At 46.5% G+C, this 22,210-nt stretch overlaps 1 long non-coding RNA gene across 1 annotated transcript; it reads left to right on the forward strand.

Annotated features, from left to right (window-relative positions):
- The first annotated feature begins 446 nt into the window (after positions 1-446).
- On the forward strand, positions 447-955 carry LOC138655014 (uncharacterized). Its single transcript, XR_011316604.1, has 3 exons — positions 447-539; positions 678-790; positions 882-955. It is a non-coding gene; the product is annotated as an uncharacterized lncRNA (long non-coding RNA).
- Positions 956-22,210: the final 21,255 nt, after the last annotated feature.

The raw sequence follows: 22,210 nt of genomic DNA on the forward strand, positions 1-22,210 counted from the left end.
TTATCTTGGTTTAGTTACGTCCTTTGCTTTATCTTACAGTCCTGTAAATAGGTTTTATGTTCTTTAATTTTCTATATAACAGGAAATATCATTTGGGATCATCATTACAGTCCTCCACCCGATGCTAAGGACCTCATCACTCAGCTGCTGAAAACAAATCCTGTGGATAGACTTGGGACAGGTAACAGATACAATAATATCAATATTCCCTTGTTACACCGAGGACACATCACTAATGTCCATGAGGAACATTAATTCTCTATCAGCTTCTCCATTTATAGTTCTCTTTGCTAAAATTTTCATTCTATTTCCTACATGTCTGCTCAGTTGTGTAATTAGTTCAAATTAAGATACGTTGTTCAGATATGAAGTTGTCTCTGACAATGTCCGCATCACTTTTGTTTTCCTTTATCCAGGAGGAGCTTTTGAGATCAAGGGTCATCCATTTCTTAATGACTTAGACTTTGACACCCTTCTAAGTCAAAATCCAGTGTACGTTCCTCACCTTGCATCAGATGTGGACACCAGCCTATTTATCAGTAAGTAGGAGACGTCATCTAAACTAAGTATCTGTTTGCCTCGTCTTCCTTATTTTGTGACAATTGGTTCCCATTAATAAATGGTGACTGTGTTATACTGACAACCTCTAATAACACTTCATTACCTATGTCTTGCAGACCATTCTAATATGGAAAAACATCTGGTCTCAGAGGGTGAGAAGGGCATAAGTGAGGACAATGAGAGCCTTGTCTTCAAAAATTTTACATCATCTTCTGAAAGGCTTTCTAAAGTAAGTATGTGTTAATACATCCAAAATATATATAAAAGACCTATGAAGGTAGACATACAATTATTTAATATCTTATTGCTTCCGCATGTAGCTCTGTACCACCGTTACCAGGATGAAGATTAATGAGAATCCCAAGTCTTCTCCAGATCATACCCAAGAATCCAGCACAAATATTTCAGAAATGTGAGTAGATTATGGGGTCATTATTGGGAGGTCTAGGCTGATTTATGTGCACAACACCAAATATAGGACATAATTACCATAGTATCAAATGCAGAATCCACCATCCCAAGGTTAGAGGAAACCGCTCGTGATAACAGCCCATATCTGCGTACCTGTGACCGGTCATGCATTTTTCATGCTGCCTACACTGTAGGAGAGATGTATTATTACATGCCAGACATTCTTAATTCCGCTCCAATCTATAGAAGGTAGCGTTGAGCAGAAGACCTTCCCCACTATGGCAGTCATATGTCTTATTAGGCCCATTAGTCCATGTTCTTCTAGTGAGACAACCCCTTTTATACTGTGTTTTCTTGCAATTTACATGTTTTTATTCTTCGAAACAGGCAGAAAGAATCTGATGACGACGCTATTATCATCTTGTCATCCTCGTCCCCACTATCAGGTATGTCCATGTCTACAGCACCAACAATGGGAATGTTGACTTCAAGGCTCAAATATATCCACATGGTTTTTCTGTAATAGGTCTCCTATGTTATCCATGTTTCATGGATCCCAATTATGTTGCCCATGGGCCCATACTGTACCTCTAGTTCCCTAATTTTGTAGTTTCTTTCATGGATTCTGTGAGATACGTTGTAGCGTCCAGTAACCTCCATCATCATAAGGTGACATAATCTCTTATAGTAGAATATCATCAGTGATGCACCACATGGTGGCACACAGGGCCCTTACTGCTCTAGATCAGTGACACATCTAATGCCCCTCAGATGGGATTATGTACATTATATAGGACTTATTCTGCCCTATTATGATATAACTAGATGGTAGCCCGATTCTAACGCATCGAGTATTCTAGAATATGTATGTAGTTTATTTATGAAGATTTTAGAATAATACATTGAATATACAGTCTTCGGCCGGCCGCGACCAATTAGCAAAGCGTGGTTCTATTCCCGCGCCAATTCGTGGCCGGACTCCGCTTGTCTGATTGTTCGCGGCCGGCCACATAGTATGTAGCACAGCCACGTAGTATATAACAGCCCACGTAGTAAGTAGCACAGCCACGAAGTATATTGCACAGCCACATAGTATATTGCACAGCCACGTAGTATATTGCACAGCCACGCAGTATATAGCACAGCCATGTAGTATATCGCACAGCCCAAGGAGTATATAGCACAGCCCACGGAGTATATAGCACAGCCACGTAGTATATAACACAGCCCACGGAGTGTATAACAGCCCACATAGCATATAACACAGCCACATAGTTTATAATAGCCCATGTAGCATATAACATAGCCCACGTAGCGTATAACAGCCCACGTAGTGTATAACACAGGCCAAGTAGTGTATAACACAGGCCACGTAGTGTATAACACAGGCCACATAGTGTATAACACAGCCCACGTAGTGTATAACACAGCCCATGTAGTGTATAGCACAGCCATGTAGTGTTTTGCACAGCCACATAGTACATTGCACAGCCCACATAGTATATTGCACAGCCCACGTAGTATATTGCACAGCCCAGTTAGTATATTGCACAGCCCACGTAGTATATAGCACAGCCCACGCAGTATATTGCACAGCCCACGCAGTATATTGCACAGCCCACGCAGTATATTGCACAGCCCACATAGTATATTGCACAGCCCACGTAGTATATTGCACAGCCCACGCAGTATATTGCACAGCCCACGTACTATATTGCACAGCCCAGTTAGTATATTGCACAGCCCACGTAGTATATTGAACAGCCCAGTTAGTATATTGCACAGCCCACGTAGTATATAGCACAGCCCACGCAGTATATTGCACAGCCCATGCAGTGTATTGCACAGCCCACGTAGTATATAGCACAGCCCACATAGTATATGCACAGCCCAGTTAGTATATTGCACAGCCCACGTAGTATATTGCACAGCCCACACAGTATATTGCACAGCCCATATAGTATATTGCACAGCCCACGTAGTATATTGCACAGCCCATGCAGTGTATTGCACAGCCCACACAGTATATAGCACAGCCCACGTAGTATATTGCACAGCCCACGTAGTATATTGCACAGCCCACGTACTATATTGCACAGCCCACATAGTATATAGCAATGTGGGCATCATATCCCTGTTAAAAAAAGAATTAAAGTAAAAAATAGTTATATACTCACCTTCCGTTGGCCCACGGATCCAGGCGAAGCGCTTACCGATGCTCCTCGCACACTCCGGTCTCAAGAGTGCATTGCGGTCTTGCAAGATGATGACGTAGCGGTCTCGCGAGATCGCAATGCAAGGAGCGGTCAACGGAGCGTCGCGAGGAGAGGGAAAGGCCTATTCTGGATCCGAGGGGCCGACGGACGGTGAGTATATAACTATTTTTTTTTTTTTTTTTTATTATTTTTAACATTAGATCTTTTTACTATTGATGCTGCATAGGCATCATCAATAGTAAAAAGTTGGTCACACAGGGTTAATAGCTGCGTTAACGGAGTGCATTACACCGCGGCATAACGCGGTTCGTTAACGCTGCCATTAACCCTGTGTGAGCGCTGACTGGGGGGGGAGTATGGACTGCGGGCACTGACTGCGGGGAGTAAGGAACGGCCATTTTGCCGCCGGACTGTGCCCATCACTGATTGGTCATGGCTGTTTTGCCGCAACCAATCAGCGACTTGGGATTTCCGTTACAGACAGACAGAAAGACGGAAGTGACCCTTAGACAATTATACAGTAGATACCAGATTATCAGGACTATAGGAGACAGGACTAGAACAATCCTACTATATACAGGAGACAAAGCAGATCCCATTAGGATACGTCATTACTGAGGTTTTTATTTTACTTTCTGATTAGAATTTCCAGCTCAGGAGGAAAGAAAATCTCCAATAAATCTGAGTAAAGACAAAGAAACATCAGAAAATGGAAAAAAGGGGAAAAAGAGACGAGGTAAGTGTGAGAATCAGCTCCATGTTGTGTGATGTCAGTGAGAATAATTCATGTGGAGCAGATGTCATCTGTCAGTGATGGGATTATCACATGTATGATGGCTGACAATGATCCCTGACCTCACATGTATGATGGCTGACAATGATCCCTGACCTCACATGTATGATGGCTGACAATGATCCCTGACCTCACATGTATGATGGCTGACAATGATCCCTGACCTCACATGTATGATGGCTGACAATGATCCCTGACCTCACATGTATGATGGCTGACAATGATCCCTGACCTCACATGTATGATGGCTGACAATGATCCCTGACCTCACATGTATGATGGCTGACAATGATCCCTGACCTCACATGTATGATGGCTGACAATGATCCCTGACCTCACATGTATGATGGCTGACAATGATCCCTGACCTCACGTGTATGATGGCTGACAATGATCCCTGACCTCACGTGTATGATGGCTGACAATGATCCCTGACCTCACGTGTATGATGGCTGACAATGATCCCTGACCTCACATGTATGATGGCTGACAATGATCCCTGACCTCACATGTATGATGGATGACAATGATCCCTGACCTCACATGTATGATGGCTGACAATGATCCCTGACCTCACATGTATGATGGCTGACAATGATCCCTGACCTCACGTGTGTGATGGCTGACAATGATCCCTGACCTCACATGTATGATGGTTGACAATGATCCCTGACCTCACGTGTATGATGGCTGACAATGATCCCTGATCTCACATGTAAAATGGAAAAAAGGGGAAAAAGAGACGAGGTAAGTGTGAGAATCAGCTCCATGTTGTGTGATGTCAGTGAGAATAATTCATGTGGAGCAGATGTCATCTGTCAGTGATGGGATTATCACATGTATGATGGCTGACAATGATCCCTGACCACACATGTATGATGGCTGACAATGATCCCTGACCTCACATGTATGATGGCTGACAATGATCCCTGACCTCACATGTATGATGGCTGACAATGATCCCTGACCTCACGTGTATGATGGCTGACAATGATCCCTGACCTCACGTGTATGATGGCTGACAATGATCCCTGACCTCACATGTATGATGGCTGACAATGATCCCTGACCTCACATGTATGATGGATGACAATGATCCCTGACCTCACATGTATGATGGCTGACAATGATCCCTGACCTCACATGTATGATGGCTGACAATGATCCCTGACCTCACGTGTATGATGGCTGACAATGATCCCTGACCTCACATGTATGATGGCTGACAATGATCCCTGACCTCACGTGTATGATGGCTGACAATGATCCCTGATCTCACATGTATGATGGCTGACATTGATCCCTGACCTCACATGTATGATGGCTGACAATGATCCCTGACCTCACATGTATGATGGCTGACAATGATCCCTGACCTCACATGTATGATGGCTGACAATGATCCATGACCTCACATGTGTGATGGCTGACAATGATCCCTGACCTCACATGTATGATGGCTGACAATGATCCCTGACCTCACATGTATGATGGCTGACAATGATCCCTGACCTCACATGTATGATGGCTGACAATGATCCCTGACCTCACATGTATGATGGCTGACAATGATCCCTGACCTCACATGTATGATGGCTGACAATGATCCCTGACCTCACATGTATGATGGCTGACAATGATCCCTGACCTCACATGTATGATGGCTGACAATGATCCCTGACCTCACGTGTATGATGGCTGACAATGATCCCTGACCTCACGTGTATGATGGCTGACAATGATCCCTGACCTCACATGTATGATGGCTGACAATGATCCCTGACCTCCCATGTATGATGGCTGACAATGATCCCTGACCTCACATGTATGATGGCTGACAATGATCCCTGACCTCCCATGTATGATGGCTGACAATGATCCCTGACCTCACATGTATGATGGCTGACAATGATCCCTGACCTCACATGTATGATGGCTGACAATGATCCCTGACCTCACATGTATGATGGCTGACAATGATCCATGACCTCTGTGTGATAATATTCCTCTGCCGTGCAGCCACAGTGACCGCACAGTAGTATGGTGCCATATGGAGTCCCATCACTTACATTATATTTACTTCTGTTCTCACAGGTTCCGTCTTCCGCCGGATCTTATCATCCCACCGGCGCGGATTATCCAGGGCTGCTCGAGCATTTGCTTGTTGCGCCTGTTGCCCTAAAACCATCTGAAAGACAAGAAGTCCAGCAGATCCACCATCACTGCTTCTACTGATCACCTGGCATCTGACCCCGGCTGACTCCCTGACTATGATTGTCTCTACTGATTCTGTCCTTTATCCTTCTATCCTATTATTAATTACAAAAAAAAAATTGTCCTTCTATCCTATTATTAATTACCTGTATAGAAGGACCTTCACATTCTTCTACTGATCACCTGGCATCTGACCCCGGCTGACTCCCTGACTATGATTGTGTCTACTGGTTCTGTTCCTAGTTTTACCCCTCCCTTATCCTTCCATCCTATTATTAGTTATATGGGCAGCACGGTGGCTCAGTGGTTAGCACAGCAGCCTTGCAGCGCTGGGTTCAAATCCCACCTTGGACAACATCTGCAAAGAGTCTGTATGTTCTCTCCGTGTTTGCGTGGGTTTCCTCCGGGTTCTCCGATTTCCTCCCACATTCCAAAGACATACTGATAGGGAATTTAGCACTATCTAAAAATAAAGATTATTATTAATTACAATAAAAAATAAATAAAAATACTTCTAGGTTTACTTACATTTTTTTCACATTTATCAAACGTAACTATGTATTCTGTTAACTGATAAAATTCAGTCTTTATACAGATAGTGGCCGGTGGCCGGACCTTATTCTACAAACACTTATTACCTTTTGTGTCCAACACTCAGTGTCTGACATTGAACCTGGAACCTCTGAATGGTGAAACACCATGGAATAGCGACATCATTGTATTATTAGTATATAAAATACATCACAGTTTTACTTTTATGTTTTATGATATTGATCAGTTAAATGTTTTTAGTTCGTGTTTCCTCATTTTTCTCAATGACTCTCCCTAGACTGTGGTCTTGTTTCAGGGGGCAGTAATAAGGCTATGGATGTGCCCGATATTCAGGGATCGTTTACTGTGAGGCTTTAGTCTATGGCCTTATACCCTGACATAGTCGTCCTAACTAGATCGTTAGACTGGCTCCATCATCGCCCTCTAAACTGTGGATAGAATTGGTATTAAAAAAAAACAACAACTTTGCTCACACACCGCCTGCTGAGATTTTCTGACAGCACTACCAAAACATACAATCTATAACTCTGGGAGCGTCACTCTGTCCGAAGCCTTTATAGACTGCGCAGGCGCGACGCTCCTAGCGTTACATTATAGAGTGTCAGGAAAAAAAAATGGCGCCGGAAGGCGCGGACTGCCGGGAGCAGGGGGTCGGGAGCAGGGGGACACCGTGCACATATTTGCGTCCTGATTATGCTGTGGCACTTCATGCCACAGCAATTTGTTACTTACGCCTTTCCTTTCCGCCGCGATTTTCTTCGTCCTCCTGCTGGCGGAATCGGCGCCTGCGCAGTCCGCGCTTTCCGGCGCCATTTTCTTGAAGACACACTGCAGTGTGTCTTCAAGAAAATGGCGCCAGAAAGCGCGGACTGCGCAGGCGCAGTGTGTCTTCAAAAAAATGGCGCCGGAAAACACAGAGTGCACAGGCGCCCATTCCGCCAGCAGGAGGACGAAGAAAATTGCGGCGGAAAGGAATGGCGTAAGTAACAAATTGCTGTGGCATGAAGCTGTGGCACTTCATGCCACAGCAATTTGTTACTTACGCCACCTGATTCCTTTCCGACGTCATTTTCTTGGTCCTGCTGCCGGAATCGGCGCCTGCGCAGTCCACGATTTCCGGCGCCATTTTCTCGGACTGCGCAGGCGCAGTGTGTCAAGAAAATGGCGCCGGAAAGCGCGGACTGCGCAGGCGCCGATTCTGCCAGCAGGAGGACCAAGAAAATCGCGGAGGAAAGGAATCAGGTGGCGCAAGTAACAAATTGCTGTGGCATGAGGCTGTGGCACTTCATGCCACAGCTATTTGTTACTTATGCCACCTGACACGGGGCACATACTATGGAGCATCTTGTGGGGCCATCAACCATAATGGAGCAGTGTACGGGGGCATATACTATGGAGCATCTTATGGGGGCCATAAACCTTTATGGAGCAGTGTACGGGGCATATAATATGGAGCATCTTATGGGGGCCGTAAACCTTTGTGGTGCAGTTTACGGGGCATATACTATGGAGCATCTTATGGGGGCCATAAACCTTTATGGAGCAGTATACGGGGCATATAATATGGAACATCTTATGGGGGCCATAAACCTTTATGGAGCAGTGCACGGGGCATATACTATGGAGCATCTTATGGGGGCCATAAACCTTTATGGAGCAGTGTATGGGGCATATAATATGGAGCATCTTATGGGGGCCATAAACCTTTATGGAGCAGTGAATGGGGCATATACTATGGAGCATCTTATGGGGGCCATAAACCTTTATGGAGCAGTATACGGGGCATATAATATGGAACATCTTATGGGGGCCATAAACCTTTATGGAGCAGTGCACGGGGCATATACTATGGAGCATCTTATGGGGGCCATAAACCTTTATGGAGCAGTGTATGGGGCATATAATATGGAGCATCTTATGGGGGCCATAAACCTTTATGGAGCAGTGAATGGGGCATATACTATGGAGCATCTTATGGGGGCCATAAACCTTTATGGAGCAGCGTATGGGGCATATGGATGGGAGCAGCAAATTAAAGAACGGTGGCGCAGGATGGGAGCAGCACATGACAGAACGGGGGAGCAGGATGGGAGCAGCACATCACAGAACGGGGGTGCAGGATGGAAGCAGCACATGACAGAACGGGGGTGCAGGATGGGAACAGCACTTGACAGAACGGGGGCGCAGGATGGGAGCAGCACATGACAGAACGGGGGAGCAGAATTGGAGCAGCACATGACAGAACGGGGGCGCAGGATGGGAGCAGCACATGACAGGATGGGGGCGCAGGATGGGAGCAGCAAATGACAGAATGGAGGCGCAGGATGGGAGCAGCACATGTCAGAATGGAGGTGCAGGATGGGTGCAGCACATGTCAGAATGGAGGCGCAGGATGGGTGCAGCACATGTCAGAATGGAAGCGCAGGATGGAGGCAGCACATGTCAGAATGGGGGCGCAGGATGGGAGCAGCACATGTCAGAATGGGGGCGCAGGATGGGAGCAGCACATGACAGAATGGGGGCGCAGGATGGAGCAGCACATGTCAGAATGGGGGCGCAGGATGGAGCAGCACATGACAGGATGGGGATGCAGGATGGAGCAGCACATGACAGGATGGGGACGCAGGATGGAGCAGCACATACCAGGATGGAGACCATATACCAATATAAAAGCTCGCTACCCGGGCGTAGAACGGGTTCAATAGCTAGTGAATAAATAACAGGACCAAGCAAAATGGATAACAACATATTGCACTACATCTCTATTCATTATTAACACCTTTTTATTACATTTATTACCTAATAACCAGAACATCTACTATATAATTGTCTAAGGGTCACTTCCGTCTGTCTGTCACGGATATTCAATGGTCGCGGCCTCTGTCTGTCATGAAATCCAAGTCGCTGATTGGTCTCGCCAGCTGCCTGTCATGGCTGCCGCGACCAATCAGCGACGGCCACAATCCGATTAGTCCCTCCCCCACTCCCCTGCACTCAGCACCCGCTCCATACTCCCCACAGTCACCGCTCACACAGGGTTAATGCCAGTGGTAACGGACCGCGCTATGCCGTGGGTAACTCACTCCGTTACCGCCGTTATTAACCCTGTGTGACCAAGTTTTTACTATTGATGCTGCCTATGCAGCATCAATAGTAAAAACATCTAATGTTAAAAATAATTTAAAAATAATAAAAATCATCATATACTCACCCTCCGGCGCCTTTCCCGCTCCTCGCTCCTCCGGTGCTAAAGATGGTATGCGACAAGGACCTTCCATGACGTCACGTCACACCCTGGGACCGGAAGCTGGCGAACAGGCAACAGAACTACAAGGAAACCTCGGACCAATGGCTTGTGTGAACACTTTAATGGTACCCTCAAACAGATGCTACACATGCTGTTTGAGACCCAAGGGCGCGACTGGGAGCGGTACCTCCCACACCTGCTATTTGCTTACCGAGAGGTTCCGCAGGCCTCGACGGGGTTCTACCCCTTCGAGCTCCTGTACGGCAGGCGAGTCCGGGGACCCCTTGGGATGGTAAGAGAATCCTGGGAAGAGGAGCCGAACCCTTCTGAAGTGTCCATGGTGGAGTATGTCATGCGCTTCCGTGACAAGATGCAGACCTTGACGCAGTTGGTGTATGACAACATGACGCAGGTTCAGGCTGACCAGAAGCACTGGTACGACCAGAACGCCCGGGAGCGGACCTACCACATGGGTCAAAAGGTGTGGGTGCTGGTCCCCGTACCAAAGGATAAGCTTCAGGCAGCCTGGGAGGGCCCGTACGTTGTCCACCAACAGCTCAACCCGGTCACCTACGTGGTCACGCTTGACCACGCTCGGGGTAGGCGAAAGGCCTGTCACGTCAACCTGATGAAGGCTCATCATGAACGTGAACCTTTCGTCCTACCGGTCTGCAGCTTACCCGAGGACAGGGAGGAAGACACCCTCCTGGACATGCTGGCCCAAGTCAAGGCCGGTGGGTCCATCGAGAATGTGGAGGTATGCGCCTCGTTAACTGAACCCCAGCGGTTGCAGTTGCAAACCACACTGGAACCCTTCCGGGTCGTGTTCTCCAACCGACCTGGGAGGACTGAGTTAGCAGTCCACGAGGTGGACACCGGGAATCACGCCCCACTACGGCGAACACCCTATCGAATCTCTGACCAGGTGCAGCAGATTATGCGCCAGGAGATCGATGAGATGTTACAGCTGAGGGTGATTCGACGGTCAAAGAGCGCGTGGGCCTCACCTGTAGTTCTCGTGCCAAAGAAAGACCGGACCACCCAATTCTGCGTGGACTACAGGGGGCTCAACACCATCACAGCCTCTGACGCGCACGCAATGCCGTGCATTGAAGAGCTGCTTGAGAGTTTAGCTGGCGCAAAATACCTGACAATAATGGATCTGAGTCGAGGATACTGGCAGATTCCCCTGAGCCCCGAGGCGCAGGAGAAGTCCACCTTTATCACACCCTTTGGACTGTACGAGCCCACGGTCATGCTCTTTGGCACGAAAAATGCCCCTGCCACTTTCCAGCGGATGGTCAACCTCCTGCTTCAGGGACTGGAGAAGTACGCGGTGGCGTACTTGGATGACATTGCCATCTTCAGTCCCTCCTGGGAGGAACACCAGCAGCATCTCGAGGAGGTGCTCAGGCGAATTCACCAAGCAGGACTGACTATCAAGCCGGGAAAGTGCCAGATGGGCATGAGGGAGGTCCACTACCTGGGGCACCGGGTAGGCGGAGGCACCCTAAAGCCAGAGCCTGAGAAAGTGGGCGCAATCGTGAACTGGCCCACCCCCAGGACCAAGAAACAGGTGATGTCCTTCCTGGGCACTGCAGGGTACTATAGGCGCTTCGTACAGCACTATAGTAGCCTGGCAAAACCCTTGACGGATCTCACCAGGAAGAAGCTACCCCACATCGTCAACTGGACCGATGGCTGTGAGGGGCCTTCCAGGCGTTGAAAACAGCATTGTGCAATGCCCCTGTGTTGAAAGCAGTCGACCGTTCTTGGTGCAGACCGACGCCAGCGAGTTTGGCCTTGGTGCTGTGCTCAGCCAGGTTGACTCAGAGAACCAAGAGCGCCCCGTGTTATATCTGAGCCGGAAACTTTTGCCGAGGGAAGTGGCCTACTCCACCATCAAGAAGGAGTGCCTGGCCATAGTCTGGGCCCTGCAACGCTTGCAGCCCTACTTGTACGGTCGCACCTTCACCGTGGTGACCGACCACCACCCTCTGCGCTGGCTAAACACCATGTGTGGAACCAACGGCAGGTTGCTACGCTGGAGCCTTGCCCTTCAGCAGTTTGACTTCAACGTTGAACACAAAACGGTCAGGGAGCATGGAAATGCAGATGGACTGTCCCGCCAGGCTGAACCTACTGAGGTGCGCATGGAGGCATACAGTGCGCAGACCAAAAGGGGGAGGTGTGAGGAAAATTTATAATATCAGTAGTTAATCGCGTCGCTGCAGCGTGCCCAATAGCCAGTACATAGCAGGCAGCCTTTCTGGCGACTAATTACCCTAGGTGCAGTACCTAATCTAATCTGAGAGTAAGGGGGGCGCCAGAGAGCTGCAAGTTGCAAGTGGAACTGTAAGCGGGATATACATAAATCCCTGCAGTTCGTGGTACATTGAAGAGCAGTGGGATACCTAGAATAAGCCCCTGCTGTAACCTAAGAGGTCAATAGCCTTGTGTGTTTTTTTTTCATCACATTGTGGAGTGGAGGGATAACTAAGATAAGCCCCCTGCACATGTGATAGCCGTCTGTTGGCCTAAAGTCACCCCGATCTGTGACGTGGGGGTGACGGTCATGGTGTGAATCGTGACAGAGACTATAAGGCCTACACATCGCCTCATCTATTGGAGTATTAGTGAAGCGGGTGAAGGCGTAGATCCAGTCCAGGGAGTGGCAGAAGACAGATGCTATACTGTATAGACGGATATTAGGGACATTATGGCCACCTAAGGATTTAGTTTGTTGCAGCTTAAAAATAATAATTCTAGAGCCCCAATTTGAGCCCCAAATAAATTGAAGAAAGACTTTTCTTAAAAACCTATCATTGGCTTTAGATAATAGAACCGGCAGAGTCTGTAAGGGAAAAAGTATTTTATGGAAAGAGATCATTTTAATCAGGTGGGCCTTACCCACAAAGGACAGTTTAACCCCTTAACGACCGCCGATACGCCTTTTAACGGCGGCCGCTAAGGGTACTTAAACCACAGCGCCGTTAATTAACGGCGCTGTGGAAAAAGTAAATAGCGCCCCCCAGAGTCGGATTTTCTCCGGGGTCTCGGCTGCCGGGGGTAGCCGAGACCCCAGAGAACATGATTCGGGTTTTTTTTTACCGAACCCGCATTTGCGATCGCCGGTAATTAACCTTTTACCGGCGATCGCAAAAAAAACCAAAAACGCGATTTCTTTTTAATTTCTCTGTCCTCCGATGTGATCGCACATCAAAGGACAGAGAAATGGGGTCCCAGGTAGCCCCCCAATACTTACCTGTCTCCCCCGGTGCTCCTCGTGGCTCCCGATGGGCACCGCCATCTTTTTCCGGCAAAAAAATGGCGGTCGCATGCGCAGTGCGCCCGTCGGCCGGCACCGGGAGAATCTTTGGGGTCTCGGCTGCCGGGGGTAGCCAAGACCCCAAAGAACATGATCGGGACGATTTTGCGATCGCCGGTAATTAACTGTTTACCGGCGACCGCAAAAAAAAAAAAAGCAAAGTGTAATTCTCTGTCCTCTGATGTGATCGCACATCAGAGGACAGAGAAATAGGGGGATTCAGGGACCCTGCCATACTTACCGGTGTCCCTGGGTCCTCCTGCTGCTCCTCCTGGCCGCCGGCGTCTTCATGGCAAAAGAAAATGGTGGGCGCATGCGCAGTGTCGCCATCTGCCGGCTGGCAGGAGAAGAGCAGTTGGGGCTAAAATTAGGGTTAGGGCTAGGGTTAGGGCTAGGGTTAGGGCTAGGGTTAAGGGCTAAATTTAGGGTTAGGGTTGGGGCTAAATTTAGGGTTAGGGTTGGGGCAAAATTTAGGGTTAGGCTTCTTTCACACTTACGTCGGTACGGGGCCGTCGCAATGCGTCGGCCCGACATACCGACGCACGTTGGGAAAATTGTGCACAACGTGGGCAGCGGATGTAATTTTTCAACGCATCCGCTGCCCAATCTATGTCCTGGGGTGGAGGGGGCGGAGTTACGGCCACGCATGCGCGGTCAGAAATGGCGGACGCGACGTACAAAAAAACGTTACATTGAACGTTTTTTGTGCCGACGGTCCACCAAAACACAACTGATCCAGTGCACGACGGACGCGACGTGTGGCCATCCATCACGATCCGTCGGCAATTCAAGTCTATGGGCAAAAAACGCATCCTGCGGGCACATTTGCAGGGTCCGTTTTTTGTCCAAAACGACGGATTGCGACGGATGCCAAACGACGCAAGTGTGAAAGTAGCCTTAGGGCTAGGGTTAGGGTTGGGGCTAAAGTTAGGGCTAGGGTTGGGGCTAAAGTTAGGGTTAGAGTTGGGATTAGGGTTAGGGTTTGGATTAGGGTTGGTATTAGGGTTATGGTTGGCATTAGGGTTACGCTTGGGATTAGGGTTAGGTTTGGGATTAGGGTTAAGGTTAGGGTTGTGATTAGGGGTGTATTGGGATTAGGGTTAGGTTTGAGGTTAGGGTTGAGATTAGGATTAGGGGTGTGTTGGATTTAGGGTTTTGATTAGGGTTATGGTTAGGGTTGACATTAGGGTTGTTTTGGGGTAAGGGTTGTGATTATCGTTAGGGTTAGTGATTAGGATTATGGATCGGGTTGGGATTAGGGTTAGGGGTGTGTTGGGGTTAGGGTTGGAGCTAGAATTGGGGGGTTTCCACTGTTTAGGTACATCAGGGGGTCTCCAAACACGACAGCCAATTTTGCGCTCAAAAAGTCAAATAGTGCTCCCTCCCTTCTGAGCTCTGCCGTGCGCCCAAACAGTGGGTTACCCCCACATATGGGGCATCAGCGTACTCGGGATAAATTGGACAACAACTTGGGGGCTACAAAATCTTTTTTGTGGAAAAAAAAATATTTTTTTATTTTCACGACTCTGGATTCTAAACTTCTGTGAAGCACTTGGGCATTCAAAGTTCTCACCACACATCTAGATAAGTTCCTTGGGGGGTCTAGTTTCCAAAATGGGGTCACAATCGGGGGATTGGTGGTGTGGACACAGTTTGAGGAGAGGGGATTGGTGCTGTGAACACAGAATGAGGAGTAGGGGGAATGGTGCTGTAGACAATATGAGGAGCAGGTGGATTGGTGCGTAAGACAGTATGAAGAGTGTGGGTATTGATGCTGCAGACAGAGTATGAAGAGTGGCGGTGTCATGTAGTGACTGGGGACTGTGGGCACCTACCTGATCCCTCGGACTAGAGGGCACCGTAGGCTATCACTGTCCCCTGGAAGGTGGAGAAGTCAGGTACCTTGCTATACTCCTATTTCAATTGTTATCTGTTCCCTACCCCAACCAGGAAGATGTGAGGTCGAAGTGTATAGAATTACACTAATCAGACTGACTGGTAGACAGGGATTAGAAAAAATCTACAATCAGGCTCGGACTGGCCCATAGGGTAGCAGGGGAGTCCCCCGGTGGGCCCCTGTGCTGATCTGGACTCCCAACCCCACTGTATGGGCAGTACTTGGCATAATTCACTTGATTCACTCCATACAGAAAAAAGCAGCATCTCGTCATTCATTAACCCCTCTCTGCCATCAGACTTATTATTCCATCCATGTGACTTGGGCATTAATTCCCATGGACAGAATAGTACGTTATTACCGATCGGCCGCGCACACTGGGGGTGTGCCATCAATCGCGGCCGGGTGTCAAGTGATTGTCACCGATGACACCCAGCACTAAGTGCCAGGAGTGGTCCAGCACTTTAACCCCCGGAATGCTGCGATCGGATCGGAGACCACGTGGCGTGACACAGGGTCCTGATCGCTGCCATAGAGACCCGATATCGTCATGACAACATCCGAGTCTCCAGAGCTGAGAGACTTCCTGTCATGCCCAGTGCAAGTCAGGAAGTCTCTCAGGTCAGTGTAAATTACATGCAGCGCTGACAGCTTCTGTGGCATGCAGATACTGCTTCATCTGTTTTCTATACAAGTGATCAGCCTGCAAAAAAATGATTGTCCCATAGTGGGACAAAGTGTAAAAGTAAGAATGAAATAAAAAAGATTAAAATATATTTAAAAAAATACTAAAAAACTATAATAAAAAATCAATATTCATTCCATCAATAAAAAAATATTTGAGTGAAAAAAAATCTAAATAATAAAAGTACACATATTTAGTACTGCCGCATCCATAACGACTCGACCTGTAAAACTGTCCCAGTAGTTAACCCCTTTAGTGAAAACCATAAAAAAAAAAAAAAACAAGGCAAAAAAAATGCTTTATCATCATACTGCCGAACAAAAAGTGGAATAACACGCAATTAACCCCTTAATCCCATATGACGTACTATCCCGTCAAGGTGACCTGGGACTTAATTCCCAGTGACGGGATAGTACGTCATATGCGATCGGCCGCGCTCACGGGGGGAGCGCGGGCGATCGCGGCCGGGTGTCAGCTGCCTATCGCAGCTGACATCCGGCACTATGTGCCAGGAGCGGTCACGGACCGCTCCCGGCACATTAACCCCCGGCACACCGCGATCAAAGATGATCGCGGTGTGCCGGCGGTGCAGGGAAGCATCGCGCAGGGAGGGGGCTCCCTGCGGGCTTCCCTGAGACGATCGGTACACGGTGATGTACTCACCGTGTACCGAGCGTCTTCTCCCTGCAGGCCCCGGATCCAAAATGGGGCTGCATCCGGGTCCTGCAGGGAGCACTTCCGGGTCAGGATCAGGCTGCAGCTGCAGCTCTAATCCTGCCCGGCTGTATGTCAGATCACCGATCTGACAGAGTGCTGTGCACACTGTCAGATCGGTGATCTGTGATGTCCCCCCTGGGACAAAGTGAGAAAGTAAAAAAAAAAAATTTCCACACGTGTAAAAAAAAAAAAAAAAAAATCCTAAATAAAGAAGAAAAAAAAAAAATATTCCCATAAATACATTTCTTTATCTAAAAAAAAAACAAAACAATAATTTTAGTATCGCCGCGTCCGTAACGACCCAACCTATAAAACTGGCCCACTAGTTAACCCCTTCAGTGAACACCGTAAGAAAAAAAAAAAAAAACGAGCCAAAAAACAACGCTTTATTATCATAACACTGAACAAAAAGTGGAATAACACGCGATCAAAAAGACGGATATAAATGGTACCTCTGAAAACGTCATCTTGTCCGGCAAAAAACGAGCCGCCATATAGCATCATAACCAAAAAAATAAAATAGTTAGAGTCCTCAGAATAAAGCGATGCCAAAATAATTATTTTTTCTATAAAATAGCTTTTATCGTATAAAAGCACCAAAACATAAAAAAATGATATAAATGAGGTATCGCTGTAATCGTACTGACCCGAAGAATAAAACTGCTTCATCAATTTTACCAAACACGGAACGGTATAAACGCCTCCCCCAAAAGAAATTCATGAATAGCTGGTTTTTGGTCATTCTGCCTCACAAAAAATCGGAATAAAAAGCGATCAAAAACTGTCACGTGTCCGAAAATGTTACCAATAAAAACGTCAACTCGTCCCGCAAAAAACAAGACGGCTGCCAATCATAAAAATCCGATATAAAAAACACTATAAAAGTAAATCAAACCCCCCTTCATCACCCCCTTAGTTAGGCTAGGTTCACATTGCGTTAATGGGTTAACGCTAACGGACAGCGTTGCACGGCGAAAATGTCACAATTAACGCCGTGCAACGGGTCCGTTAGCACACCCATGATTTTCGGTGTAGCGCATCGCTAGAGCGTGCCATTTCGGCTCGCGCTAGCAAGGTGCCGTTCTTTTGTGGCGCGCCTCGGACGCTGCTTGCAGCGTCAGCGGCGCGCCCGAGGTCCGATCCCCGATCTTCCAGAGCGGGGACGTTAACGCGACCACTAAACGCGACACCTAAAAAGACATTGCGTTAGCGCAATCCGCTAGCGCTAAACGGATTTCCCTAACGCAATGTGAACCTAGCCTTAGGGAAAAATAATAAAATTAAAAAAAAAAATATTTATTTCCATTTTCCCATTAGGGTTAAGGCTAGGGTTAGGGCTAGGATTAGGGTTAGGGCTAGGGCTAGGGTTAGGGCTAGGGTTAGGGTTTGGATTACATTTACGGTTGGGATTAGGGTTGGGATTAGAATTAGGGGTGTGTCAGGCTTAGGTGTGTGGTTAGGGTTACAGTTGGGATTAGGGTTAGGGGTGCGTTTGGATTAGGGTTTCAGTTATAATTGGGGGGTTTCCACTGTTTAGGCACATCAGGGGCTCTCCAAACGCGACATGGCGTCCGATCTCAATTCCAGCCAATTCTGCATTGAAAAAGTAAAACAGTGCTCCTTCACTTCCGAGCTCTCCCGTGCGCCCAAACAGGGGTTTACCCCAACATATGGGGTATCAGCGTACTCGAGACAAATTGGACAACAACTTTTTGGGTCCAAGTTCTCTTGTTATCCTTGGGAAAATAAAAATTTGGGGGGCTAAAAATCATTTTTGTGGGAAAAAAAAGGATTTTTTATTTTCACGGCTCTGCGTTGTAAACTGTAGTGAAACACTTGGGGGTTCAAAGTTTTCACAACACATCTAGATAAGTTCCTTGGGAGGTCTAGTTTCCAATATGAGGTCACTTGTGGGGGGTTTGTACTGTTTGGGTACATCAGGGGCTCTGCAAATGCAACGTGACGCCTGCAGACCAATCCATCTAAATCTGCATTCCAAATGGCGCTCCTTCCCTTCCGAGCTCTGCCATGCGCCCAAACAGTGGTTCCCCCCCACATATTGGGTATCAGCGTACTCAGGACAAATTGGACAACAACTTTTGGGGTCCAATTTATTCTGTTACCCTTGTGAAAATACAAAACTGGGGGCTAAAAAATAATTTTTGCGAAAAAAAAAATATATATTTTCACGGCTCTGCGTTATAAACTGTAGTGAAACACTTGGGGGTTCAAAGCTCTCAAAACACATCTAGATAAGTTCCTTAGGGGGTCTAGTTTCCAAAATGGTGTCACTTGTGGGGGGTTTTAATGTTTAGGCACATCAGGGGCTCTCCAAACCAACATGGCGTCCCATCTTAATTCCAGTCAATTTTGCATTGAAAAGTCAAATGGCACTCCTTCCCTTCCGAGCTCTGCTATGCGCCCAAAAAGTGGTTTACCCCCACATATGGGGTATCGTCGCACTCAGGACAAATTGCACAACAACTTTTGTGGTCTAATTTCTTCTCTTACCCTTGGGAAAATAAAAAATTGGGGGCAAAAAGATCATTTTTGTGAAAAAATATGATTTTTTATTTTTACGGCTCTGCATTATAAACTTCTGTGAAGAACTTGTTGGGTCAAAGTGCTCACCACACATCTAGATAAGTTCTTTAAGGGGTCTACTTTCCAAAATGGTGTCACTTGTGAGGGGTTCCAATGTTTAGGCACATCAGGGGCTCTCCAAACGCAACATGGCGTCCCATCTCAATTCCAGTCAATTTTGCATTGAAAAGTCAAATGGCGCTCCTTTCCTTCCAAGCTCTGCCATGCGCCCAAACAGTGGTTTACCCCTACATATGGGGTATCGTCGCACTCAGGACAAATTGCACAACAACTTTTGTCGTCTAATTTCTTCTCTTACCCTTGGGAAAACAAAAAATTGGGGGTGAAAAGATCATTTTTGTGAAAAAATATGATTTTTTATTTTTATGGCTCTGCATTATAAACTTCTGTGAAGCACTTGTTGGGTCAAAGTGCTCACCACACATCTAGATAAGTTCCTTAAGGGGTCTACTTTCCAAAATGGTGTCACTTGTGGGAATTTCAATGTTTAGGCACATGAGGGGCTCTCCAAACGCAACATGGCATCCCATCTCAATTCCAGTCAATTTTGCATTGAAAAGTAAAATGGCGCTCCTTCCCTTCCGAGCTCTGCCATACGCCCAAACAATGGTTTACACCCATATATGGGGTATCAGCGTACTCAGGACAAATTGACAACAATTTTTGAGGTCCAATTTCTTTTCTTACTCTTGGGAAAATAAAAAATTGGGGGCGAAAAGATCATTTTTGTGAAAAAATATGATTTTTTATTTTTACGGCTCTGCATTATAAACTTCTGTGAAGCAATTGGTGGGTCAAAGTGGTCACCACACATCTAGATAAGTTCCTTAGGGTGTCTACTTTCCAAAATGGTGTCACTTGTTGGGGGTTTCAATGTTTAGGCACATGAGGGGCTCTCCAAACGCAACATGGCGTCCCATCTCAATTCCTGTCAATTTTGCATTGAAAAGTCAAATGGCGCTCCTTTCCTTCCGAGCTGTGCCATGCGCCCAAACAGTGGTTTACCCCCACATATGGGGTATCAGCATACTCAGGTCAGATTGTACAACAACGTTTGGCATCCATTTTATCCTGTTACCCTTGGTAAAATGAAACAAATTGGAGCTGAAATAAATTTTGTGTGAAAAAAAGTTAAATATTCATTTTTATTTAAACATTCCAAAAATTCCTGTGAAACCCCTGAAGGGTTAATAAACTTCTTGAATGTGGTTTTGAGCACCTTGAGGGGTGCAGTTTTTAGAATGGTGTCACACTTGGCTATTTTCTATCATATAAACCCCTCAAAATGACTTCAAATGAGATGTGGTCCCTAAAAAAAAATGGTGTTGTAAAAATGAGAAATTGCTGGTCAACTTTTAACCCTTATAACTCCCTAACAAAAAAAAATTTTGGTTCCAAAATTGTGCTGATGTAAAGTAGACATGTGGGAAATGTTACTTATTAAGTATTTTGCGTGACATATCTCTGTGATTTAAGGGCATAAAAATTTAAAGTTGGAAAATTGCGAAAGTTTCTAAATTTTTGCCAAATTTCCGTTTTTTTCACAAATAAACGCAAGTTATATCAAATAAATTTTACCACTACCATGAAGTACAATATGTCATGAGAAAACAATGTCAGAATCACCGGGAACCGTTAAAGCGTTCCAGAGTTATAACCTCATAAGGGGACAGTGGTCAGAATTGTAAAAATTTGCCCGGTCATTAACGTGCAAACCACCCTCGGGGCTTAAGGGGTTAAAAAGACGAATATAAATAAACATGGTACCGCTGAAAACGCCATCTTGTCCCACAAAAAAACGAACCGTCATACAGCGTCATCAGCAAAAAAAAGTAAAAAGTTATATCTCTCAGAATAAAGCGGTGCAAAAATAATTATTTTTTCTATAAAATAGTTTTTATTGTATAAAAGCACCAATACATAAAAAATTATATTAATGAGATATCGCTCTGATCGTACTGACCCAAATAATAAAACTGCTGCATCAATTTTACCCCACGCGGAATGTATAAACGCCCCCCCAAAAGAAATTCATGAATTGCTAGTTTCTGTTCATTCTGCCTCCCAAAAATAGGAATAAAAAGCGATCAAAAAATGTCATGTCCCCGAAAATGGTACTAATAAAAACATCAACTCGTCCCGCAAAAAAACAAGACCTGACATGACTCTGTGGGCCAAAGTATGGAAAAATTATAGCTCTCAAAATACGGTGATGCACAAATTATTTTTTGCAATAAAAAGCGTATTTTAGTGTGTGACAGCTGCCAAACATAAAAACCCGCTATAACGCCTCTTTCACACGTCCTGATATTTCCGGTACCAGAGATGTCAGTGTCTGTTTGTGTAACACTTGCGGCACACGTGTGCCGCATCAGTACCACAAGGACGGGCACCAGGTAAGAAGCGTTACAGTAAGCGCTGTTCCCCGGCGCCGGGTGCTGAACATGACTCTCATCATTCTCTATTCTCTCCTGCTTGTGTCAATCACCGGCAGAGCAGGGGAGAATGATGAGAGCCATGTTCAGCACCCGGCACCGGGGAACAGCACTTACTCTAACGCTTCTTCCCTGGCGTCGATGCATGTCACATGGATGACATTCATGTGTGTTATGTGTATGCACGTGTGCTGGATGCTTTGTGGCCCGTACTGACATTAAAAAATGGACATGTCAGCGTGTTTTGCCCACGGACAGACATATGGTCTGTGCACAGAACCATTCACTTGAATAGGCAAATAGCGCTCCGTTCCTCCCGAGTTTCTCTGCATGGTTGCCCAATGGTATAAAATTCTGTGACACACTCATGGTGTCAATATAATCACTGCACCGCTAGATGAATTCAATGAGAGGTGTAATTCGTAAAATGGGGTCACTTATGGGGGGTTCTGCTGTTTTGGCATCTCAGGGGCTTTCCCAGTGGGTCATGTGTTATGATCTGGTGACCTTGGAGCAGCATGAAAACTTTCACTGGAGTAGGTGGTAACTA

This window comes from Ranitomeya imitator, unplaced genomic scaffold, assembly GCF_032444005.1.
Source record: "Ranitomeya imitator isolate aRanImi1 unplaced genomic scaffold, aRanImi1.pri SCAFFOLD_271, whole genome shotgun sequence".
Classification (NCBI taxonomy): Eukaryota; Metazoa; Chordata; class Amphibia; order Anura; family Dendrobatidae; genus Ranitomeya; species Ranitomeya imitator.